At 39.4% G+C, this 12,302-nt stretch overlaps 1 protein-coding gene and 1 long non-coding RNA gene across 18 annotated transcripts in view; one reads left to right on the forward strand and one right to left on the reverse strand.

Moving 5' to 3' along the window:
• Positions 1-454: 454 nt before the first annotated feature.
• Positions 455-10,981, reverse strand: LOC307186582. Its single transcript, XR_013828418.1, has 3 exons — positions 10,779-10,981; positions 9,706-9,797; positions 455-4,068 (listed from the first exon to the last, which is right to left on the reverse strand). It is a non-coding gene; the product is annotated as an uncharacterized lncRNA (long non-coding RNA).
• A 470-nt stretch (positions 10,982-11,451) lies between these two features.
• Positions 11,452-12,302, forward strand: part of ZBTB20 (zinc finger and BTB domain containing 20) — an 812,397-nt gene continuing 811,546 nt past the window's right edge. For 15 of the 17 annotated variants that reach the window (XR_013828388.1, XR_013828389.1, XR_013828390.1 and 12 more), the window contains exon 1: positions 11,452-11,513. The gene's annotated coding sequence lies outside the window, so the exon portion shown is untranslated. The remainder of the gene's footprint in view (positions 11,514-12,302) is intronic. The other 2 variants (XM_079921748.1, XM_079921752.1) reach the window with 2 other exon arrangements.

The following is a 12,302-nucleotide window of genomic DNA, read 5'->3' on the forward strand; positions in this document are numbered from 1 at the left end:
TAAGAAAAAATTGCATAAATATTCTTCCTAATACCAAAGACTATTGTGTGTCCTTTCATTAGAATTAAGTTCCTGTATCAGCCACCACTGCATTTCTTTGAAAGCCATGCTAATTCTCACGTTTTATGAAAGGATACGGAGAAACTGTCTTTTTCTACCAATTTCTCCTAAAACATGATTTACTTTCTTGCAGCTTTCATTTCCAGAAAAACAAATATTGCTTCCTTCTATGCAAGAAGTGCTGTAAATCTCAATTTTTTCCACTCATTGGAAAATATTATCTAATCTTTTCATACACTAAATAAAAATTCAGCTGTTAGTGTTCAAGAAATCTAAAATATAATTTTTCTAGTCTGTGTGTCCATGGTAGTAGACAAGATTAATCTCCATGCAGAATATAAAATAGAGCAATTGGAGATGTGATCTAAAAAGTATAGTACAAATAGTACAAAAGTATGTTTTAGTATAGTACCTAGAGCTCCCCAAACTCCTCTCTGCCATATGGAGACCCACTCATTCTCTACTTTTAATCCAGTGGGGCCTACATAAACCTGAGGCTTGTGTCAGTCAATGGAACGCTCCCCCAGGACTTTACAGAAATAAGCATTCCGTGGTTTTGGTTATTAACCTTTTTCAGTATCCATCTTACCTGCCACCCATTATGTAACAGGTGTTTGAGTTAGACTGATACAACTCCAGAAGTGGATCCTGATTAATATAAGCCAATCAATAGAGTTTCTAAATCTCTTGCTCTAGATACTGGTTCCAGAATGGGCGATGACTTTAGTTGGTCCTCACAGAATGAAATTCAGAACTTCTGTCCAATAATTTAGGGAAAAACTCTGATGATGTGGCATCTGTAAGGCCTAGGACCACTATAACTACAGCTAATACACAAAGATGGGCTAAGAGAATCCCAGAGAGTTTGATCAAACCACATCCAAAACTGTACTACATCTGGACTTCTATTATGTGGGCCAGTACATTTATTATTTAAACCAGTTTGTGCTGAAGATCATGTATGCCTGAAGTTCTCATTACCATCTTTGCCATTACATAGAGATAGCCCACCTGAGAATAAAGCCAAAGTGAAGAAAAAAATCCAGGAAAGAACAGGAGAGACTGTTTTCTGGTAATAGCAATGAGGTACTATCTTCATATGGAAGCTAATATAGTATAATTTATCATTTAAAATAATTTGAGTTGGGTTTCTTCTACTTGCAAATGTAGAGTCCTGACTAATTCAGTAGTGTTTGTTTTGCACAATTTAGTGTCTCCAAGACTGGATTATTCCTCCATTGAAAAGGCCATTATAAGAACCAGATTTGGAAACAAAACAGAAATAATGCAAATATCATGATCTTTAAGAACTTAGTTGAATATAATATGACCATTGGTCAGAAAATCCTAATTTATTATTCAGGCAAAAGAACCAATTTGCTACTTTAAAGGACAGTACTGACTAAAATTTACCAAAAAAGTTCAAAAATGGTTTAGATAATTTCATCACCCTCTCAATAGCTGGTTAGATGCCCATTCTACATGCCCCCATTGGAGGATTATTAACTATTTTATACTCCAGTTTCCAAAGGAGGTTTAAGGCTTCCTCTCCTTCCAACACCATCATGAATAAAGAAAGATTATGTGGATCAAGGCCAAGAGCACTGGTGGGCTCCAGTGCTAAGGGCTAAAACTTCCAATATGACACAAGAGGTTTGACATCCCTATGGTTTCATTCTTTTCTCTGCAGTTACTGTTTTGGAAATATCTCTTTGGGTGTTGTTTTTTATCCTTTTCTGCATCTGTTATTGTTAGAGAGGTTTTGGCCCCTTCTTTCCAAGACTTTCTCCACCCCCATCACCCTTAGGCTCTGACAACTGGGCAGAGCACTGGGGGGAATCAGACAAGCAGGCCATAAGTTTGATGGTTAACATAGAGATTGAAAAATAGGATAGCTGTATTAGATGATATTTCAACCAGTCTACCAAAAAAAGAAAAATCTCAAGAGTCAATTCTATCCCACAATAAAGGATACCTCAACTGTAACATAGATGTCAATCATAGTAAACTATTTGACACTCCTTGAATTCACTATGCTTTTAACCTTGCTAAGCCTCAATTCTTCATCTGTATTACTGGAGATAATAACTGTACTTAACTCATAAAACTATTAGAAAAATCAACTGAACATACAGTTCCTAGGTTTATAGTATTCAATAAATGTTAGGTATTAAAATGTACCTCCACCATGGCCCTTATTAGATTGTAACAGAATTAACATGTTTCTTTTAGTAGACTGTGTGATTAGTTATGAGTAGGGACCATGACTAATTTGTATTTATGTGTTCAATATTTAGCAAAATTAGGAAGTTCACAATAAACATATGTTCAGTACATAAAGAACTGAATGTTTAGAGTTCAAACTTCTATTAGCCTTCGGGGAGAATGAGAAAAAGACTTTTCCTACAATATTTAAGCCATATATAAATCATATTTAAATCATCATATATAAATGCAAATAACAATGCATAATGCAATAATTTTCAAGGTTTATGCTTTGCATTCCTACCAAATTCAAATTTTATATTATCTCTAAATTTGAAGTGTAGGTAATATTGACAACAAGGAAAGCAAGCACTGATCCAGTATGTATAGATTAAAGTAAATCAAGGTGTTCAAAATGAGAATCAGGCAATAGGTCTAAATGGCTTTCCTTCCCTTTCCCTTGGTCTTCTGCTCCTCTAGGAAGGTACTCAAATTTACTTCAGACATATGTACCACTTCTCTTACACTGCTGATAATGGGAAGCACTAAAATGCCTGAGGAGTGACAGGAAATAAAAGAGCTAGCAAGGGCTGTGATTATATGCTCCTAGACCTTTTGTTTATAAGGAACCACTCTTTTGCTTGTCCCACAAATCTAAATCATCCCAATTTCCGGAAAATATAACCACCTATTCCAAGTGTTTAGTTCTTATATGCTTTCAACAGTACTAGCCTTTCAGTCAAACCCTTGAACATTTTTAAATCTCCTGTTCCAAAGCCAGCCTTCTGCCCCATAGTGAGCTTATCAGTACTGGCCATAATGACAGATGTGTATGGATCCAAAGAAAAATTTTCATTCAAAATGACAGCACTGCAGTCTCACAATTTTGAACATTATTTGCAAAGTGTATAGCCTATGAAGGCTTGAAGGAAATGATAAGATTACAAGGCAAGGAAAACATTTTTCATGATGACTTGTTAAAAAACTGGGGAAAAAAAGCCTTACATTTTTTTGGCGTTTATGATCTCTAAATAGGCCAAGAAAATCAAGTTAACATAATATACTTGTATATTCTTGAACAACCAAATTTATTGTATATCTTTAAAAGGCGCTGAAAATAGGCATTTTTTTTTTCAAAATACCAGTTCAGTCTTCAAACTTAAAAGTTTATTGTCATTTCCCTCTGTGGCTTCTGTCCTTTCCAATGATTTTTATGAGGACAGTTGTTTAAATTTTAATCTCAGAAAGGCATCCTGTTTTGAAACTTAAAATGTCCTTGGCATTTAGAATATCATTTAGGTGCATTTCATAAACCTGGAAACATTAAAATTCTAAGACGCTGAAGAAACACTGGAGTTTCTAAAAGAGGTTTTAAACAAATCTTCTCTGGAGATTTAATACACGGCATATTAATTTTCTGCACAAATAGTTTAGGGATGCATGATTTGTAAAAAATAAACCAATCTCTCAAATTTCTCTTATATTTTCTCTAGCAGGTGATGAGGGTTAGTATTTCTGTACCTAGAGGCATAATCCACTTTTGGAAGAGTTCACAAAGCTGGAGACCTCTGTCATAATGTAAAAATCATATTCTTCAAGAAAAAAACAGGTCACCAAAGGTCTTTTTGTTTCTTTCTGCCAATTACAAATAGACAAAAAGTAAAATAACTCTCTATTAGAGAATAGGCTTACTGGATTTGTGGAAGGAGACGAAGAAGAAACTTTGGTGCAGTTTGGTCTTTCTTCTGACTCTAGCTTCCTGGCTGTGATTCTTGATTAGATGCCATTGCATTTTCCATTGCCCTGTGAGAGATATGTAATTGATCTCTGATAAAGTGAGCTATTTCCAAACTGATGTCTGTTGCATAATTTCAAAATATTTTAAAAGAACAGGTTTTAAACCTGTTCTCTAAAAAACAATTAGCAATGTAGAAACCCTACTTGCCATCTCTACCTAATCCACCCTAACCCTCTGAAGGTCTACACATTAGGAAACAGTCCTGAAATTCTTGAGCTATAGAAATTCACCAGTTTAATCCTTGGGTTATGGAATTCTATAAAAGAAAGATCTGCTTAAGGACTGTTGTTAAGACCTAGGGAATTATGTTTAGAATATTAAATTCAATTTTAAAAATTAGAGCCCTATATTCCTTGGGCTTATTTGAGAGTACAGTGATGAAAGTGGCAAGAAGCTTTCTGTGGTAGGATGAATAATCGTCCCCTCTGCCCCCAGAGGTGTCCATATTTTAAACCTCAGAACCTGTGAATGTGTTACATAGCAAAAGAGACTTTGTAGATGTGATTAAGGCTCTTGAGATGCGGAGATTATTCTGGATTATCCAGGTAGCTCAGTGTAATCACAAGGATGCTCATAAGACGGAGGCAAGGAATGACAGTTAGAAAAAGAAGATGTTAGACAGAATTAGGGAGAGAGCAATTAGAAAATGCTATGCTACTGACTTTGAAGATGGAGGATGGGGCCACAAGCTAAGGAATGCAGTGGCTTCCAGAAACTAGAAATGGTCCTGCAACACCTTGATTTTAACCCACTGAGATTGATTTGATCTTTTGATGTCCAAACCTGTAAGATAACAAATTTGTGTTGTTTTAAGCCACTAAGTTTGTGATAATTTGTTACAACACACCAGGAAATTAATACATCTCTAGTAGCTTTCCAATATAAACCACATCTGTGGACATTCTTTAACACTAAAAGTGGTCCTCATGTTAAAATTGAGGCATTCACTGAACCACAGAGCCCCAGAAAGGGAGAACCTTGTTGGGTAAATTTCATTTAAATGATTGCTCTTTGGTATCATCATAAATTTTTCCTTAGCCAAAATGTGATTTAACCAGTGACAGAATCTGGAGCAGACCTTAGGACAATGAGTGAAATAATTCCATTCTTACTTGAGAATTAGGACACAAAGTTTGTAGGAAAGGGCTTGTTATGGCTCAGCATATGGCTGAAGCAAGAAATTCTTCTGATGCCACCACCTTTCCAAGAGAAAACTCCCTTTCTCTCTCTCTGAAAGAGCCCTACAATAAAATCACTATAAGATTTGAATCCCACGCTTGTGACGCTGACACAGGGAAAGGGGTTTCCACACTATAGAAATCAGAGAGGAACCAGCTGTAGTGACATATGTATCAGACGCTAAAACACTATCTACCATAAACAGAGACCCATCAATTTTCAAAGCAACACTGGATCGAAGCAACAGCATCAATAAAAACCCTCCCTAGTGAATAAATCACATATTCTGGTCATGATGCAATGAGTAAAAATGATCCCTTGGACTTAGTAAGCAACTCTGAAAATTTCAGACTTATCATTAGGATATTCTGAGTTTAGATGAAAGTCATACTTTCTCTATTTGACAATGGTTAGGAACATTTGAGTATTAAAAGACTTGTGGCCTGGGTTTGTATACTCAGCTTGGTGAAGTGATTTATATTAATTCACAGGAATTCTAGTTAAAATGGAGTGCTCATATTAGATTAATCCTGTGTCAGAAACAATGATAAAACTCAAATAAAATATAAATATTTAAAACATTTATTTGAAGACAGCTGATACAGACAGGGTTTAAGGGGCTATGATTTCTGAGAGAAGGGAAGCACAAAGAGGAGAGCTCTAAAGGCAACGTGGCCCCTTCTCTGAGGCATTTCTAATTCACAAAGTGAGGGAACAGAGTCTGAGTAAAAAGCTACAGGCTCATTGGGAAGAGGCAACAGAGGATAGGGTCTGACTCTGCCGAAGTGACTGAAGCTTGAGTGACAAAATTTCAGAGGAAGGAGTGACAGAGAAGCCAGTCTAAAACTCTGTGTTTGATTTCCCCTTGAGGAATTTGTGAACTTTTAAGCTAGATATGCAACAGAGTAACAAAACAGTAACTATGAGGCTATGGTTGAGCAGAAATTCCTTGCTTGGGAGACAGAGGATGGAGTTCAGAGATTGCTAAAGTAAAGGAGAAACTCTAGGAGAAACTATAACACCCAGACTTTTATTTGAGACCCCAGAAAGGCTATGCCTCTGGTAATAAATCTGCCTGAAACAAACCTGCCTGAATAAACACTAACACCAACCTTTACAAGGATCAAGGTGATCTGTTTGTGTTTGCACTCTGCCTCCCAGAAGCAGCTTAATCTCCACAATTGTTCATCACAATATACAGCATTCAGTAAAAAATTATGAGCCTCGCTAAAAAACAGGAATGAATGAGTCACACGAAAGGAAAACAACAATAAATACAAGCTCACAGGTGTGGGAGTTTTACTCAAGTATGTTACAATAAATATGTTTAATAAGTTTAGAATAAGAGGAAAAGATGGAAAATTTCAGCATAGACACAACTTCATCGAAAGGAATCAAACAGAAATTCTACAACTGAAAAATACTATATCTGAAATTAAAAATTCACTTCTGCCTCCAGACAGGATGGAGAAGATAGTAACAGGCCGTAACTCCCACTTGCACTAGGAAAAACATGAGATAAATCACAAAAACTATATTTTTAAAAACATCAGAGACTTGTGGATGCAAAGAGGAACTTATGAATTAAAATACTAGAGAGAGAAGAGCTTCTCCTGGGTAAGCTGCGTTTTCCAACTACTTTTTCCTGAGGAGTATCTATTGAGTCTGTGCATGTACTGAGAAGGCTTACCATAGAGTGACTCTAATAGGATAAGGGGGAAACAAGTGGAACTTTTGACATTTGTGTGATCTGGAGCAAAGCCCCAAACATAGAGCTGTAGAGCCCAAATTGCTAATTCACATAATCAGGAGCAAATAAGTGAGTGGTTGTTTTAGGTTACTAAGTTTTGGAATAGTTTATTACACGGTAATAGATAAGGTAAAATTATAACATTCCCCTTATGCAGGAAGATGATTCAGATGTATGTAGCTAAAACAATTTAAAAACTAAATAGGTAAATTGCAAACACAATAATATAAACAAATAAATACATGAACAAATAAAATAATCTGTTCACTAAGAAATAAATATGGTGCTGGGATAGACACTAATTATGGACACTTTAAAAATATAAGTGATAAAAGTAACATTATGTAAATTTAAAAAATAAACTTGAAAATCTAGAATAAATATTTTTGTAAGAAAATTTAAATTACCAAAATGACTAAGGAAGAGGTAGAAAGATACAATAAACAAAAACTACAGAATTGAGAAAATAAAGACCTATCCTTTTTAAAAATAGGAAAAACACCATAAGTACGGTAAAAGACAAAATTTTCCCAACTAATTTGAAGAAGCTAGTCTAATAAAATTTCAAAATTGGATGAAAGGTTCAACAAGGTCCATGCCACTTATGAATACTAATGTCAGAAGTTTGCAAATTCCAAAATAAAAATAATAGTAAGTTAAACATATTATTTACTGAATAGTAATAAAATTAAGAAAATTTATCTAGGTAAATCTATCATTATACTTCAATACATTAACAGAATAAATAAAAATAATTATTATTATTTTATACATTTAGAAAAGGTATTTGATAAAATTCAATATTCATTCATGATTTTTGAAATGCAGTGCTTTGGAAGCTGTGATGATAGAGCAACTTCTTTAACAGAACTTCCAGCAAGAAACAAAATTCAAGGTGCAACATCAAAAATGCAGAAATAAGACAAAGATGCACACTACTGTAACTACTATTCAACATTTTGCTGTCAGTCTGGCCAACAAAATAAGAAAAATATATTACAAACACTGAAAAGAGACAAAAAACTATCACTGTTAGATGATATGAATTTCTACATAAAATCAAGAGAGTCAACTGATAAATGATGAATAAAAGAGTTCACCAAGATGTCTGGATACAAAGTTAATAAGTAAACACATAAAATTAACTGAATCTCTAGTTTACATAGTATATATAAAAATCAGTATCAGGTCCTATAGGGACTAGATGGTGTGTTCAACCTGCTAACAGGAGGTGGGCATTATAATTGGTAGTTCTATCTGAATCATATGACTGGATTTTGGGAGGAACAGTCCCCAGAAAAGCACAGGATAAAAAAAATAAATGTTCAGCATAAGGCTCAGGGACCTCCTTGAGTCCCAGATCTAGTTGTGCCTGAGACCAACTACAGCCCTATCATTGCAGTACCACAAGCCAATGGTTTTCTTTTAATTAGTGAAGGTGGTTTGAACTGGGTTTCTGTCACTTGCAATTTGACATTTGTAAATCTTAGTTGACGTCCACAGCAATTTTACAGTTTAATCTACACAGATCACACAGTGTTTCATTGTTACCATTGAAAATGTTTTATAGCATTTTTCACAGTTGTAAAATGGGATATTTTTTTCCATTACATTTTATGTCATTGCTTGTGTATAGGAAAACTATTTAACATTATATGGAATTCTTGCTACATCTTTTGGAATGTTTGTATATCTGGGGGGTGGGGTGGGCTGGTGGTTGAGGTCTGTGCATGTGTAATGTAAATATAAAGATTGAGGCATTCTGTATAGACAGAAGCATTTTAACCCCAGATTCTAACATCACGGGAACTGGTATAAATAATCACCATCTTAAATAGGGGCAGTAACATCCAAGGCCTCACCTGATCACTAATATTGAATTAGAATATTTTACGTTGCTTTCCTAATGCCTTATCATTATAATCCTAACAGCTCTCATGCCCATATACTGAAAATAGCTTTAAAAACTTGCTGAAAAGGATGAGTATTAAGTAGTACTTAGAAAGTGGCTATTATACCTCGTTAAAGTTGTGGAATTAAACTATTTAAACACCTTTGTTAAGTTTTACTGAACTTTCTCATGTGAAGCTGATTATTCTGTATGGAATACTTAAACTACGGTTACTACTACATCGTGTTGTAGCTAAGATTTATACATAAATTCTAAAATGTTTTGGCTTCCAGATGTAATAGAAATTTGTACACTTTACTGGTCTTCAAATTTGACACCTGATGCAATAATTTTGTGGATTCTAAGACCTTCATACATATATTCTTCAGAAGGTACATCTAATGTTATTTATGAGGTCAAGGCCTTGTACATTTTTTTCCACCAGGGCCTATTTATTTTGCTTAGGTTCTGCCAAAGACCGCTAATCAAAGCCAGGCATTTGTACACTTCCTTGCAAAATACAGCTTTAACAAGAACTCCCCCCAACCCCCATTACCCTAGATATATGATCAGGTTCCTCATTTTCCACCATCCCCAAGGTGATGTCTGATCACCCTGGCCTGTCTTCAGCAAGAATCCTGCTAGGTTGGTTTAGCCAAAATCTCCCTTACCCCTAATGCTTCCTCTCAGCAATTTTCCATCCACTGACCCTCACCTTTTTTCCTTGGCTAAAGTTCCCACTTGCCCACTCTTAATATGAAATTGAGCCCAATCTCTCTACCCCCTGCAAAATTCAATTGCAATGATCCTATCTATACCTACCTCAGTGGTCCTGAATAAAATCTGCGTAACCATCTTTAACAAGTTTCATGAAAAATTTTTTCTTTAAGGCATGCTGTATGTCCCAAGGAAGGCTAGGATAAAAATTAGAGGACTTGAGTCTATTAGAAACTATACATCAAATACATGTCCTATAAAAAAATTGTTTTCAAATTGCAAATCCAGTATATTATTTGTATGCATGGTATTTTTAATAAAGTCCCTTATTTTGTGACAAATTGTTGCTGAGTTCCCCCAATACTGCAACTTTTAATTTTGGCAGTTTTTTTTTTTTTTTTTGTATAGTGAAAAGCGATTTTTTTTCTTCCTTCCCCTCTTAGCCCTTTTTAGGAATCCTTTTTAGGAATCCTCCCTGAGCTTCCTGCCGGCTTTAAGCCTCGTCTATTTCCCCCATGCCTGAGTACTGGACCAACACTTGGTAAGAATTTGGCTCTGAGGAGTGCTAGGTTGAGTGACAAATGGATGAGCATGGAGGTTTTATTCAAGCATCTGAACCGCATTTAATTTTCCGTGTTGCTTTATTTGTTCCTTTTAGCCCTCAGGATATTGAATTTTGTGGGCTTGGGTTGGGTCGCTGGTACTTCAGGCGTTTAGTAGTATGAAACAATCTGTTTCTCCCGTTAGAATAATATTCTCATTTATATTAACGGCGGCTTACTCCAAACTGCTTTACATAGCATTTTTCTAAACCTCCTGAACGAACGCATTTTCCCGTTGAGCACTGGCATTGCTTCAGCGGCCTCTGCCGACCTCCTGGCTTGGCAACCTGCACCCCGCTCCACAAGAACCAAGCCTGACCCAGCGTGGCCTTGAGCGCCGCCGCCTCGCCAGACCCTCTCTCCCGCTTTCCCTCCCACCGCCCGGGATCCAGGTTCCCTCCTGCCGCCTCAGCCGTCAGCGACAGCGACACCCTCTCCTCCCCTCCCGCGGCTCCCCGCGCCAGGTCGCCGCGCCAGACAGCGGGTAACCGCCGCCTCCGCTGGGGCATCCCGACTCCATAGGCCTAACGCGCTCCAGACACCTGCCTCTCACTGGCCACCGCCGCTGCCCCTCACCCGGCAGCCCCCTCGGCAATTGGCCCCCGGCCGTCCCTCGTCATCCTCGGCCTCGCCTCGAGTCCCGCCTCCGTCGCCAGGTCATTTAAGTTTATCACAAATAAATAAATAAAGGAGGAAATAGAAATGCGTAGAAAGTAAAAGCAGTTAGGAGGGGGCGGGGGCCTGGAGAAAAAAGGTGGGCGCGGCGGAGGTTAGACAACCAAACCTGATCGTGTCTGTGTTGACCAATCACGACTCACTCTAGTCCGGTCTGACGGGCCCTCTCAACCAATAGCCTCCCACCTCTCGGATCACTGAACAACGAGATATGACTGACCTCTCCAGAGTGGACGAAGGTGCGGCGGAGTGAGGGGGGGGAGCGGAAAGACTGCTGACCAATCGCCTGTTAACAGTTCTCTGAGCGAAGTTTCAGTGCTCCAATGGGCGTCTGAGATAGCGGATTGGGCCTCTTCTAGCCCAATCGAAGCTGGTAGAGATGAGGGAAGAGGCAGATGGGGGCGGGGACAGGTGAGGGGAGGAGGAAGAGTGTATTTTGTTTATGGGCGGCAACCTCATGAGGGGCGTCCCATTCTTATTGGCTCACTGAAGCCAAGAGTGGCGTGGGGGCAACCCAATAGCAGGAAAAGATAGAGGGTTCGCGGCGTGAGGCGCCCAATGTGGGCCTTCTGCCGAAGAAGTAGGGGCGGGGGGAAGTTTAGGAGTTGAGGAAAGAAGATTAAAGAGCGCGAGGAGGTAACGCCAAAAACTCTAATTTGTTGTGGGGCGGGCTGGAGGGAGGGGTGTGTGCGTGCTGTGGGGGACGGGGCGTCTGCGAGGCGCTTGGAGTGGGGGGCGGTGGGACAGGAAAGGAGGGGCGCGGGGTGGGGTTGGGGGAGCGAGTTAGAGTGGCGAGCCCGCGGGCTGTTGGCCGGCCGAGCGCGCGCCCCCTCCCCCGGGTGCCCTCCCCCCGGCGGCCCCTTTCCCCGAGCGCCCCTCCTCGCGCCGGGCGGCGGCGGTGGCCTCGCATGACCCGGCGCGGAGGGAGGGAACGCGGGAGGGTCCTGGGTTCCAGGATCGGGCGGGGCGTCCCGCAGCTGGAAACGTGTCTTCTGCCTTCTTTCTACTCCCCGCGCCTGGAGCTGCCGCTACCAAGAAGAGGAGCTGAGGGGGACTAGCCGGGGCTCAGGAGCTACTAGAGGCGCCCGCTTGTCTTCCGCCCCCTCCCTCCTCGCCCTTCCCCGCTTGCCGTGGCTCTAGCAGTATCTGGAGCGTCTTCAGAGAACTGGGGGGCGGGAGGGGTCCTGGCCCAGAGCCGCTGGACGCCCCTCCAGACGCCGGAGCTACCGGCCGCCGCCTGCTTCGCTGCTACGACTGTAGAGAAGGGGGCATGGGAAGGGAAGACAGCTTTCCTTCTTTCTCTCCTCCTTTGGGCCCCTTTGGAAACATTAAAAAATGTTTACGCTTTTTCCATAGCTGAGAGAAAACGGTTGGAAGCTTTTTGAAAGTTTAAAAGAAATGCACTCTCTTTTACATTGTTTAATG

This window comes from Stenella coeruleoalba (assembly GCF_951394435.1).
Source record: "Stenella coeruleoalba genome assembly, chromosome: 5".
Lineage (NCBI taxonomy): Eukaryota > Metazoa > Chordata > Mammalia > Artiodactyla > Delphinidae > Stenella > Stenella coeruleoalba.